The sequence below is a fragment of the Solanum stenotomum genome, chromosome 2 (assembly GCF_019186545.1).
Source record: "Solanum stenotomum isolate F172 chromosome 2, ASM1918654v1, whole genome shotgun sequence".
NCBI classification, from domain to species: domain Eukaryota; kingdom Viridiplantae; phylum Streptophyta; class Magnoliopsida; order Solanales; family Solanaceae; genus Solanum; species Solanum stenotomum.
The window spans coordinates 7,162,899-7,175,889 of NC_064283.1; the positions used below are offsets into that span (position 1 = coordinate 7,162,899).

The following is a 12,991-nucleotide window of genomic DNA, read 5'->3' on the forward strand; positions in this document are numbered from 1 at the left end:
TCAATATCTAAAAATTCACTTGATTAACATGGACTTCGAAAAATCAAAGCTCATCTCATTGAAAATGAGTGGTCTTAAATTTTTTGCTCTTACTTTCTTAATACCTTAGTTTCTTTTTGGTCAACAGAATTTCTTACTGATCTGTTAATTTCATAGACCAAAAAAGGTCATTTTCGTTTGATTAGTAAATCCGCTAATCTATACAAGCATAGTCACTAATGTCATCTCCATAATTTTTTATTCTTTTTTGAATTAGAACTTGTTCACCTTACAAAGGAAGAAAAATTATCCAGTCACAACCAACAAATACTCTTTTAATTAATTTTTTAGTACAAATACAAGATCTACAAAAAAGCTAATGGGTTAGTCCGAATCCACGACCCCCACCTAGCTGCGCCCCTCGACTGTGTTTCTTTACAAAATAATGGTCTATAAATTTGCCCACATATCTCTCATAAGTAGTGAATTGCACTGTGTTGCTTGCTACTTAGAGAATCGTATTTTGGGGGAAATTGAGGACCAGATCTTTGCGTTGGATTTGAAAACTACATGTCTTTGGATGAGTCAAATTAACAACACCAGCTATTGGTTTATTTATAATATTTGTTGAATAGTTAAAAATATTTTTAGACCTACAATTAGCAAAACCTAGAAAAACTTATTGATCCACCGCCACTATTCTATTAGTTTGTGATTTCAGATTCACAATTGTTGTAGATGGGACTGTTAACTCGTTTTTTTCACGCTACGATTGATATCACGACAAAGCATTTAGTTTCTAGGATGAGAAACGGTGGCGTCTTGCACCGCACCAGATTCCACCAATCCGTCATCAAATTTGGTCAGGTACGTACGTTCAATTGTTTTAGTAATTTCAATTTTAGCCTATAATTAACACACACCCTCTCTCTATTCCAGAGATACTACAGTGGCCCTGTTAGCGATGCGAAGGCAACGAAGGCAGGTGCTGAGATGCTCGTTTCTTATACGGTACTCAAAACCCCTTGCTGGCTGGTTGATCGATTATTTTTAGAGTTATTACCCTGATATTTTTTTATTTTGGTTCAGTTGTTAGGTGTCACATACACCGCTGTGTTCTGGCAAGTGAAAATTTTTTTCAGCCGGCGGATGATGAGAGGTAAAGCAACAACCATATCTAGCTTGTTCTGAAAAAATATTTATTATTAGTTCCATGTTGTTGTATTGATCCCATTAATTTTGATGGCATACATCTTAATTAATTGTTCCAGACAAGGAGGATCCAGCTCAAATGGATGATGAAAAACCATGAACCAGGGAATTATGTCCACCATCGAAGGAAAAATTAAGTCTAAGCTACGAAAATAGATATTACTAATTCCTGTTATACTTATTATCATTTCGACTTCCAGATATTCTATATATTTATTACAAGAATCAATTTTAAGTCATGTGTGACATTGAGTTTGGATTGTTTAATACAATGTTTTGGGTATTTCCTCTTTGCTTTATGCAGCACATGGCTCACCTCTTATTGCCTGAAAGTTTATCTAGGAGAGTATAATGTTGACGAGTTATATGCCTAAATCTTGCATTCAACCATCATGTTTCTCCATACATCTGAGAGGGAGAATTGGTCTCTGACGAATTAGCATATACAATATGAATGTATGAATACCAGACATATATGCTAATCCTATTTATACTTTCAAAAGATTTTGTATCTTACCACTAATTAAGAGTTTTCTATCATATATTGAGGAAGATACACCATATTCCTAATTTAACTTACGAGACAAACCTCCATATTACTTACTAGACATACATCCATATTATATATGCTAATTCTAATAGGTGTATTTTTCCTATCAGATACACTAAAATAGGAAGAGAGACAGGTGATATGGGGAGGGAGATAGTTATGTATCCAAGTATATGTGAATCACACTAGATACATGTATTTGTGTCTATCTCGTGTGATTTGCATGTAACTGACATATCAGATACATAGGAGAGTGGCGTGCGAGTTGGGAGGGGGATAGCGAGATTTCTCTGTGTATCTTAGATACATCCGAATCCACTTAAATACAATGTATCTAGAACAAACTACNAAGTTTATTTTAAAAGATCTGAAAACTACAAAAAATATATGTTTTCTTTTAATTTAGATTTTAATAAACAAGATAGTATTTCTTAATTAGAAAAGTCTATAAGAGTGATAATCGGTGTATAAACTTTGACAAAAGAATCAACAACCACCGCCAAGTAAGAAATAATTATTTTATCAATTTAAATTCTTAAAGAAAAAAGAAGAAGAGAAGAAAGAGTCTATAGGAGTATTAATTGGTGTATAGATTTTGTCAAAAAATTTAATTAGTCAAAAAAAAAGAGTAATAATTGGTGCATAGATCATGAGAAAAAAACATTTCAAGTTAAAATTCCAAAACAATAGTGATAGGTTATGATAGAAGTGTTGGTTGGTGTATAGACCTTTAATTTCCAAGTTAAAAATGCCGACTTTTTTTGTCTTTTTTATAATCTAGAATTTGATTTGATAGTCTTAGTGCGTTCTGTTAATTTTGGAGATAAAATAAGGTGTGAGTCACGACAGGATGCTTTGATGTTATGCTTGTTGGGTGTACAAATTAAGTCCCGCATAAGAAGTTGATAAGAAGAAGATATGTTAATGATGAGAGACATGTAGGGGGAAAGTTTTTCTCAAAACGGATAATATCACACCATGTTAAGAGATTTTTACATATAATTTGTGCAAGCGATGTCAGTCTATATAAGATATGTCGAGATAAGTCCCCACCACTTGTAAAAACACAATTATTCTGTCTGATACCTATTAAACAATGATGTCACAAAAAATGTTTTTGTTTTGCTATCTTACCGATCCTCCACACACACCGCACAACTTAATTTCCCTATTCTATTTATTTTAAAAAGGCATAATACATAAACATGACTCTTAACTTGACTTCAACTGACAACTATGACTTTTATCTTTGACTGTGCACAAGTAGTCATTTAAACTTGTATAAAGTTGAACTAACAGACACATTCGTCCTGCATGACAATTTGTGTCCTACATGGAGTCCTACATGTATTATGCCACTTAGGACACATGTGTCTACTTGTTTAATTTTATACAAGTTTAAGTTTTTACTTGTTCAATATTGTAATTTTGTACACCTTTTGGCTTATGTGATACACTGCATGACTCCACGTTGTTGAGGCACGTGGGAGATGTTTGGATGTCACACAAGCAAAAAAGGTGTACAAAATTACAAAAAAAAATGGGTTCGAGGGGGTAATATGATTTTAGTTTAGTTAAGATGTGTCTCAGAGATTTCAGTCATAGTGTAGAGGGTACTTGTACCATATCCCATTTTGATTTCATATCCCATTTTGATTTAATATGTCATATTCCTAAAGCTGAAAATTAATTGTTTATATGCATTCAGTTAAGAGGGAGTTAACATCATAATTAGGATATTTAAGCCCATAGGGAAACGTTTAGCTTGCTAGTGAAATTAAGAAAAAGGTGAGATAACTTCATAAATCCATTAACTGAACTTTGCAGTCAAATACAATTAGCTAACTAATAATTATGCTGATCGAATATATAACAAACTATTGATAAGCAAAAACTAATGCATATTAAAAAATGTGATGCATATACCCCTGCAATTCAGTAAATGATGCATATTATATCCTCTCCGTCTAACCAATGATGCATATTTACCATTCTACATACTAGACTGAATTAAAAAGAAAAACAAATATCCTAAAACTGGTTTTTAATTTTAAATTTGTCATGTGGCTTTAATAAATTACCTCACTCATTTTCTTTATACATCCAAACCCAACTCAATTTAAAAAACAATTTATCTTTTATTCATACCCGACTCAAATCTATTTTATGACTGAGTTGAGGGATTGGCGTTTTTTTTTTTTTCATTTGGATTGGGTTCGGAGGGGTAACAAAAAATGGATGAGGTAAATTGTTCAAGTCATGTGACATTTTTGGAAATTAAAACTATTTTTAATTGGGAAAATAGTTTGATATACCCCTCAACTTTGCCATTTAGAGCCATTGTTATGAAAGCGATTCATATATACCCTTACCATTATACAAATAACTCACACATACCCCTACTGTTACAAAAGAAGCTCACATATACCCTTCATCTAATGGAAGTAAAAAAAATAGTTTTAAATTTATATTTTTGACTTTTAATTTTAAAAAAAATAAATCATGTAGGGGTATAATATGATCCTTTTAACAAAGTTCTAGGTATATTTTAATCTTTTTTATACATAAAATTATTTTTTGACTTCTTTGATTATCATTATTTGAGTTTCTTATTCTTATTTTATTTTTTCTTTCATTCTTTAGTGTAAAGAGAAAAATATAAAACTAATTTCTTTTTGTGGCTATATTATAATTTAAAATTATTTTTTTTCGGCTATATTGTAATTTAGCTTTTGTATTTGTAAAAAAAAAAAAACTGGGACATCATGAACCTGTTCAATGTTTGTTAGTTACTTTTCAATATTCAAATTTCCACAATTTTGGAATTGGAAGTGACGAAGCAGAGAGTTGATTTGGAGATAAACGTAAGGTATGAACCGCGATGTAATGCCTCGATGTTATGTTTGTTGGGTGTACAAATAAAGTCATGCTTTAGAAGTTGATAATAAGAAGATATATAGGTATAAGAAGAGTGATACTCTTTACAATGACGTGAGACATTTAGGTGAAAACTATGGAAGTTTTTTCTCAAAATAGACATTTAGGTGAAAACTTTTATCACATAATTTGTGCTAGCGATATCAGTCTATATAAGAATTCAAGTTGTTTTATATTGGTGTTATGATATCATTAGAAAGAGCTGGAGAAAATTAGGAATAAAGGGATTTCCTGAGGAGATCCGCATCCAAGGCTTTAGATCGTAGCATTCAGTGTTAAGAGCCTCATATACTGATAGTAATTAAGATGATATATGATTGTGAGTTCCGGTATATGGGATTTGTTAATTTTAAAAAAATTGTAGCATGTTCTGTTTATTGTCAAATATCTATACATCAATACGAATATGAACCGGAATTAAGAGATCCCCCTTTACAGACTACACCACAGATAAGTCTTGCTATGTTTCACAAACACTTTATGAAACATCACAAACTATGAAACAAAAAAGAAAAACACTCTATAAAACATCACAAACTATGAAAGTAAAAACTTTTATTCGCATCCCAGCAATGCTCTAGACTTGATTTCTTCCCTAGCTTTGAATGGTAGGGAGAACCAAAGGGGCTGCAACCAATTGAGTTACCTTCGTGGTTGTTCTATCATCTTGTGCGCGTGCCAAGCTTGTCAATTTCGGTTTTCAATTGGTTGAATCAGTAACACGTGAATTCGGACGTTGTAGCTAAGATGGAACATTATGGCTTCATGAAGAAGATACCTTTTGAAACTGATGCTACTGCCTTTTGAAGCTGATGATACCAAACAGGAACTGTTTCTCTTCTTTTTTTTCCAACCAAAACATGTGTTTGTTGGAAAATTCAACTTTTAACAACAAATAAAAGTATTAATTTGTATCCAGAGAATACTGTAAGTGATGAATCTGCAGGGAACCTGTTCAATGTTTGTTAGTTACTTTTCCAGATTCAGATTTCCATTTTAAGAATTTTGTGCAATTGATGTCGGTCTATTTTCACAATTCGTCTTATAAATTGGTTTGGATTTGCACTTCTTGTGATTTTAAGGTCTTACTTTTTGTCCCAAGTTGATAATTAATGTCCTTTTATTTAAAGTAGTGTAGACTTTTTTAAGCAAAAGAAGGTGTATGCCATGTCTTAATTTAGTTCCCATGAGCACAGAATAATTCAAGTTCTTGAATGTTATGAACATAATTTCTTAACTCTAGGTATTCAAGACCTTAGACTTAGAGTTAAGAATCAAACTCTTCGCGCCAATCGAAAATCCTTTAAAGCTTGTTCCATTCCTTATCTATTGGGATATTTTTACACTTTCCTTTGAGCTTCCTACCACTATGAATAATTAGTGTATAAACCTTGACAACAAAATAATAATTGAAGGAGTACTTAAACAGAAAATCCACAACAGCTTCTGGACTGTTTGATGCAGGTGGAAATTGTCAGATAACAAATCCTATATAGCACATTTAAGTTTTGCTTTGAAATAATCAATTCCAGGAAGGTCACCTAGTCATTTTCAGTCAGTTTTAGAGTTGTCAATTACACACTCACATTCAATGTGTCACACAATATGTAAAGACTATTTACTCTTTCTCAAGTCATTGCACTGTAAGTCAAATAACATCCTCAAGTCAATTTAAGAAAGATTTAAATGAAAGTCCCAACACTTGTAATAACACATGCATTTTGTCTCCTAAGAAAAAGAAGATGTGTATAAAGTGAAGTGATACTCATATTAGGCTAGAGCAGCGGTGCTGTAGCGAAACTGATTGCAATATGATTGGAGACATTTGGAAGAAAACTGTGCATGTTTTGCCCAAAGCCAACAATATTACACTATATTAATTGTTTCTTCGTTTAGAATTTTGTGCAGTTGATATCTATGTTAACAATTCGCCTGTAAATTGGTTTGGATCTGCACTTCTCGTGATTTTAAAGGTCTTATTTTCTGTCCTAAATTGATAGAATTTTTGCACGGATTGTCCCTATTTCGGGGTGGTCTTTGATTTTGTCGCTCAAATCAATGGTCTTTAATTTTTGCTCGTGCTTATCATTTAATGAAAGCTTGTTAGCAGGCCTTGCATGTATTTTAAACTGTGTGCTCTTTATAGTACGAGGCCTTGCATGTATTTTTAACCATTTGATGTAACACAGGTATTTGATGCGATGGAGCAGGTTTGCACATGGAATGCTATGATTTCTTCCCTAGCATTAACGATGTATGTCAAGGTTGCTGAAGTGTGTGACCATCTCATCTAAAAGCTTAAGCTATTATTTCATTATATTCTCAACAAAGATGAGAGTAAAAGGGGCTGCAACCAAATGAGATTGCCTTCATGGCAGTTCTATCAGCTTGTTTGTGTGCCAAGCTTGTCGATTTCGGGTTCTAATTGTTTGAAGCAATGTCACATGAATTTGGACTTGCAGCTAAGATGAAACATTATGGTTGTGAGGTTGATCTACTGCAGGAAGCATACCACTTCATAAAGAAGATGCCTTTTGAAGCTGATGCTACTGTCTTGGGGAGCTCTGATGGGTGCTTGTAGACTTGGTGGAGCTATTGAGTTGGGAAATGAAGTAGCACAACTATTGCTTGAGTCGCAACAGAATCATTTTGGGCGTTATGTGCAACTCTCAAGAATTTATATTGGCGCAGAGAGGTGGGAAAGAACAATGTTAGATGCTGGAATACACAAGGTTCCAGGCCACAGTTTTAGTTAGTAGAGTTTAGTTTGTAAAATTGTCGATATGAAGTCATGACTCTACTGGTGTTTCCCTTTTGATCCCTTTGCATTTTATGAACTTGTTTTTTCCTCACAATTGAAAATGCTGAATTTATTTCTACATACTACAGATAAGTGAAATCAAATTTTGTTGAGTTGCAACAGAATAACAAACTATGAAAGTAAAAGCTTTTACATCCGAGCGATGCAGTAGACTTGAATCCTGCAATTTTCAAAAATGAAGAATTAAAGTTAAAAGCTTTAACCATGAAGGATGTAGAAAATTTTTGGATATATAAAATGTGATCTTCTGAAGGATAGAGATTAAGTTGATACCTGGAGGTTACACACTAATGTCTTTTCTTGTGCCTTCTCATTCTCGTAAGAATTTTGTATTCCAATTTTACATCCATCCTCGAAAACCATGTTGGATATTGAGTTGACAGCATTATGTATATTATGGACAGTCCAATAACAAGTCCACAACCGTAACCCATGAGAACCGCCTGCCAACTGATCATTGATGAATCTCCTCCTCCTTCTTCATCTAGCTCAACTGGATTCGTCGTTTGTGCTACCCCATCATCACCACCACAATCCTTTGAGAGTGGAAATCCACCTAACCCATCATTTCCTTGGTATGAACTATCCTCAAACGTATCAAATTGTTTTCCTTTGGGGATGCATCCAACAAGATGATTGTGAGAGAGATTTAAGACTTCAAGTGATGTGAGGGATGCAAGTTGTTGTGGAATTTCTCCGCTGATTTTGTTGGATGAGAGATCCAATGATTCAAGTACAGATAACTGGTGCAGTGATTCTGGTATGTGACCTTCCAAGCGATTATGAGATAGGTTCAAAGTACGAAGTCCAATGAGATCTCCAATAATGCCTGGGATATGACCTTCAAATCAATTCCTTGAGAGATCGATAATTATGTTGGTAGTCAAAACTCGAGGTAGTTCTAGATCCAGCCCCTTTGTTGTAACTATAAAGGAATTTGTGTAATAAAGATCATGCATATCTGCTACATACTCTCGAGTTCCACTTTTCTCACCATTTATTTGCATAGCTTCAAAATTCTCAAAAAGGCTCACTGGTAAATCTCCACTAAATCCATTGGATGAGAGATCTATCATTCGAATTCGAGCAAACTTGTAAATCAATGAATCTTTTATAGGGCCAAAGAACTTATTTGATCTCAGTCTTAGAATCTTCAGATTCGGTAGGGCCCTCAACCATTTAGGAAATGTGTCATTCAACTCATCGTTACCTAAATCAAGAACTTCCAAATATGTGCAATTGATCAATGATTGCTGGACTTTCCCCTCTAGCTTATTCCCGTCAAATTTAATGACTGTAAGTTGGTTTCCTATACTAAAAGTAGTATTAATTGTCCCGCTAAGACTATTGTTGCTTAAATCCAAAACCCAAAGTCGACTCATCTCACCCAAACATAGTGGGATTGTTCCCTCCAAATTATTGCTGCCCAAATCTAGCACTTGTAGTGTTTTCAGATTGCAGATGGTTGAAGCAATCTCTCCACTGAGATTATTGTGCGAAAGGAGAAGATAATGTAGATCACGCTGGTTTGGGAGTGACTTTGGAATAGGACCTTGCAGCTGATTTTGTTTTAGAGAAACAGAAAAAAATGTCTGGGACTTAAACTCCTGAATGTTTCCACTGAAATGGTTATCACTCAAGTCTAACCATTCAAGTGAAGGGAGGGAGAATATCCATGATGATATAGTCTCATTCAAGTGGTTTGATGACAAGAAGAGAATTTGTAGGTTTTGCATTCCGCTTACATTAGAAGGAATTGGACCTGTTAGGAAATTGAATGAAAAATCTAAGAATTCAAGTGTCCAGATTCTGTTAAAGGATAAGAACTCAAGTTGGCCATCAAAGTTGTTATTTGCAAGTGATAACAATCTGGGCTTTCCAAATCTAAAGAAATCAGAAATGGGTCCTTCAAGATGGTTATAATCAAGGTTCAATTCCTCTATGTTGGTGAGATTCCATAGAGGTTTAGGAATAGAGCCTGAGAGATTACAAGAAACTATTATCAATGTACGCAGTGAAGTTAGATGACCAAATGACTCAGGTATCCTACCAGTAACATTCACACTATCGAGAACTAACTCCATGAGTGATGCACTGCTATTCCATTTGGCTGTGGGAAACTTAACAGTGAGCTGGGGATTGTCTGTTAAACAAAGAGATTCCAAGTTGGAAAGATGGAAAACTCTTCCGGGCAATATCCCATATAACTGTGTATCTAGAAGGTCTAGAGAAGTTAAATAAGAAGAGAAATTCAGAGGAATAGTGGAAGAGATGTTCACAGAGTCAAGGATGAGCTCTCTTAATCGGGTCAAGTTCTTAAGGAGTAGTTCAAAATTGTGAGGTCCGAATCTAAGACCATCTGAATTACTCTGGATACGAAGAACGCGTAATTTAGAAAGACGAGAGATTTCTGCTGGGATTAAACCCGTAAATCCTGAATATGACAAATCAAGATGCGTCAAACTAGAAAGCTCACCAAATTTAGGTGAAATGTATGATCCAGAGAAATTATTATAAGATAAATCAAGTCTTTTGAGATTGGAGAGTTGAAAGAGGCTACTGTTGGAGTGAAACTTGCCTTGAAGTCCACTCTCAGCGAGGTTAAGCTCAGTCACTTGTCCCGTCACCTCGTTACAATGAACTCCATCCCATGAGCAACAATCTATGCTCTTGTTCCATGATAGTAATGTCGAATAAGCATCTATAGGAAACATGTGCTTGAACTGTAGAAGAGCAAGAGCTTGATCTTTGAGGCACAAATGAGATAAGGATGAGCAAAAAGCAAGTTGACAGAGTAAGGAAAATAGCATTAAAAAAACAAGTTTTACGTAACCCATTTCTGCACTAACATGTTCAAAATTAATTAAGTTGGTAGATAAATCAAAAATCTTTTCTTTGTTCCTCTATTCAATAATTTAGATGAGGTATATATAGTACAAATTAAACAAAGAAATTTACTAGGGAAAGGACCTTGACAACAACATTTCAGGTCGAAAATCCTTCAAATTTTTGATTGATTTCTTGGTGTGTAGACCTTGACTTAAAGGAAAGGATTCACAATGAAAAAGACTATTAAAATCTATAGTTGATATAGAAATGGTAAAAGTCTGATGTTATTTAGGATTTGCCCATGTTATAGGGTGTTATAATATTTTAAAAATAATTCCACTTGACTTCAATTTTCTATGAACATAAAAGGAATTCAAATTATATACATTGACAGTATAAAATAGTTTTTGGCTATCATGTTGCTTTACCGCCCGTAAAAGGTTTCTTGTCATATTTCTTAATCATTATTCCAAGCTTGTTGTATAAATTTTCCTATAATTGGTTTTGAAATGACTCAATCGTATACATTTCTTTTGTACTCTGAAGTGCCAATGCATAGGAATTAAAGTACTGGAAAAAATTTCAACTCAAATATGCAAAGAAAAGTTCAAATAAAAGCTACAACAGTCAACAAAAAAATCTTATCACTTGTAATACAATTTCTTTGATACCTTAATAGACGAATATGTCACATTCCAAGTTTTTGCAAGTAGTCCTCACCCAGATATTTATTACAAAGAAAATAAATAGTTCAAAGTATGAAGTCTGTTTTAAATTTTCGAAGTAAATTCAAATATCAACTTCTTTTACTCGTCTTGAAATAAATGTTACCTAAAAAATTAATTATATGAAAAGTATCATATCATCATCATATCATATCTATATATATATCATATATATATATATATATATATATATATATATATATATATATAAAAGAGAACCTTAGGCCCGCCTACGTGACGCCACCACAAACAATTTTAATTTATTTATTTACAAAAATACCCTTCCCATTTCATGAAGAGTTGCGACTTTTATGAAAAGTCCTGACTTTTATGAAGAGTTGCGACTTTTATGAAAAGTTCTGACTTTTATGAAAAGTTCTGACTTTAATGAAGAGTTGCGACTTTAATGAAGAGTTGCGACTTTTATGAAAAGTTGTGACTTTTATGAAAAGTTGTGACTTTTATTAAAGGTTATGACCTTTCGGAAGCATTGCAACTTTTCCAAATAGTTGTAACCTTTCCGATAAGGCACAATTAACATTTGTTCACACTGTCCTTTGTTGTCTATAAATAGAGGGAATTCATCTCATTTTTCAACAACGAAAATTCTGAACATCTTCTTCTTCTTCTTCTTCACAATTCACAATTCACAATATAAATATTTATTTATGTACTTTGCTCTTGTTGAGTGGCTCACTGACACCATTGTTTATGTTACAGATCCTGGTATGTATTTTTACAGTCATTAATTTATGCTTATGTTATTAAGGATAAATGATAAGATGTAATAATTTTAATTTTCCTTTACATTATGAATGTTTGTTGCTAATCTTGTATGTAAAATAATATAGTATTTTAGTTTTACTGACTGATAGGTTTTAAGTATTATTTTATAAATTCCGTGATGTTAAATTTCCGCGCAAAGCATGGGTCATTTTACTATTATATAAATAAAGGAGGAACCTAGAGAAGGTGATGTGGCACCTCTCTATGGCCTCCATTTATATTAATCTTTTTTCTCTTTTTTTTCTTCAAATTTTAAATGTCTAAATAATTTGATTAGTGTTTATTTTATTCTTTATCTATAATTGCTGTAATTAAATTAAATAAATTATATTATATTAAATAATTGATTAGTATAACATTCAATCATCCCTCTCCCCACGGCTAAGATCATGACTATTTCATTAAATCTTCCTATACAAATTCTTCAATTTTTCATCTTCTCTTTTAATTATTATTTATACTCATTTATGAGTTATGACATTAATTGTTTTTCCTATTGCAGAGGTGAATTTATTGTCTCCTTTCATAATTCCTATAAATCTCTAACTAATGGAGACATATTTTTTGTTCACCAATTGCTTCCTTTTGATGAGATTGTTTAGGCAATTTTCAGGTATCATTTTATTTTTATTTATTTTTGTTTGAAAATAATAATATTACATAAGATTTTAGTAATGATATTTTGTATCCTACTAATTTCATATGTATCATTTTAGATGACTATTTTTCAACTGGTTTGCTCTTTTATAAATTCTTGAATTTATTTGGAATCTTATATTTGTATAATTGTATTTTGGCATGTTATCATATTGCTTTATTCTTGTGTTTATTTCTATTATAATGTTGTTATTTATTTAAATTCGATTTCTCAATTGATGAGTTAAATTATTTCTTCTCGGACTATTTTCATATTAATGTGTAGAATATCATTTTTTTTCTAATTCATATTATATCAGGTTATGGATTATCATAATATGCATTGTTCTACTTCTTTTATTAATGTGGATTTTAGGGGCAAGTACAAAAAAATTTGGTGAGATATCACTTAGATCATGATTCATAATTTCATATTCATCTATTCTCTCAATTATTTGCCCTTTCCTTAATTATTTATTTGTGTAGATATTTTTTTTTTTGGGAAAATGCATAAGT

General features: G+C 32.6%; 1 pseudogene; it reads right to left on the reverse strand.

The window, feature by feature from the left end:
- Nucleotides 1–7,778: 7,778 nt before the first annotated feature.
- LOC125854516 (receptor-like protein Cf-9) lies at nucleotides 7,779–10,336 on the reverse strand (annotated as a pseudogene).
- Between the last annotated feature and the right edge of the window lie 2,655 nt (nucleotides 10,337–12,991).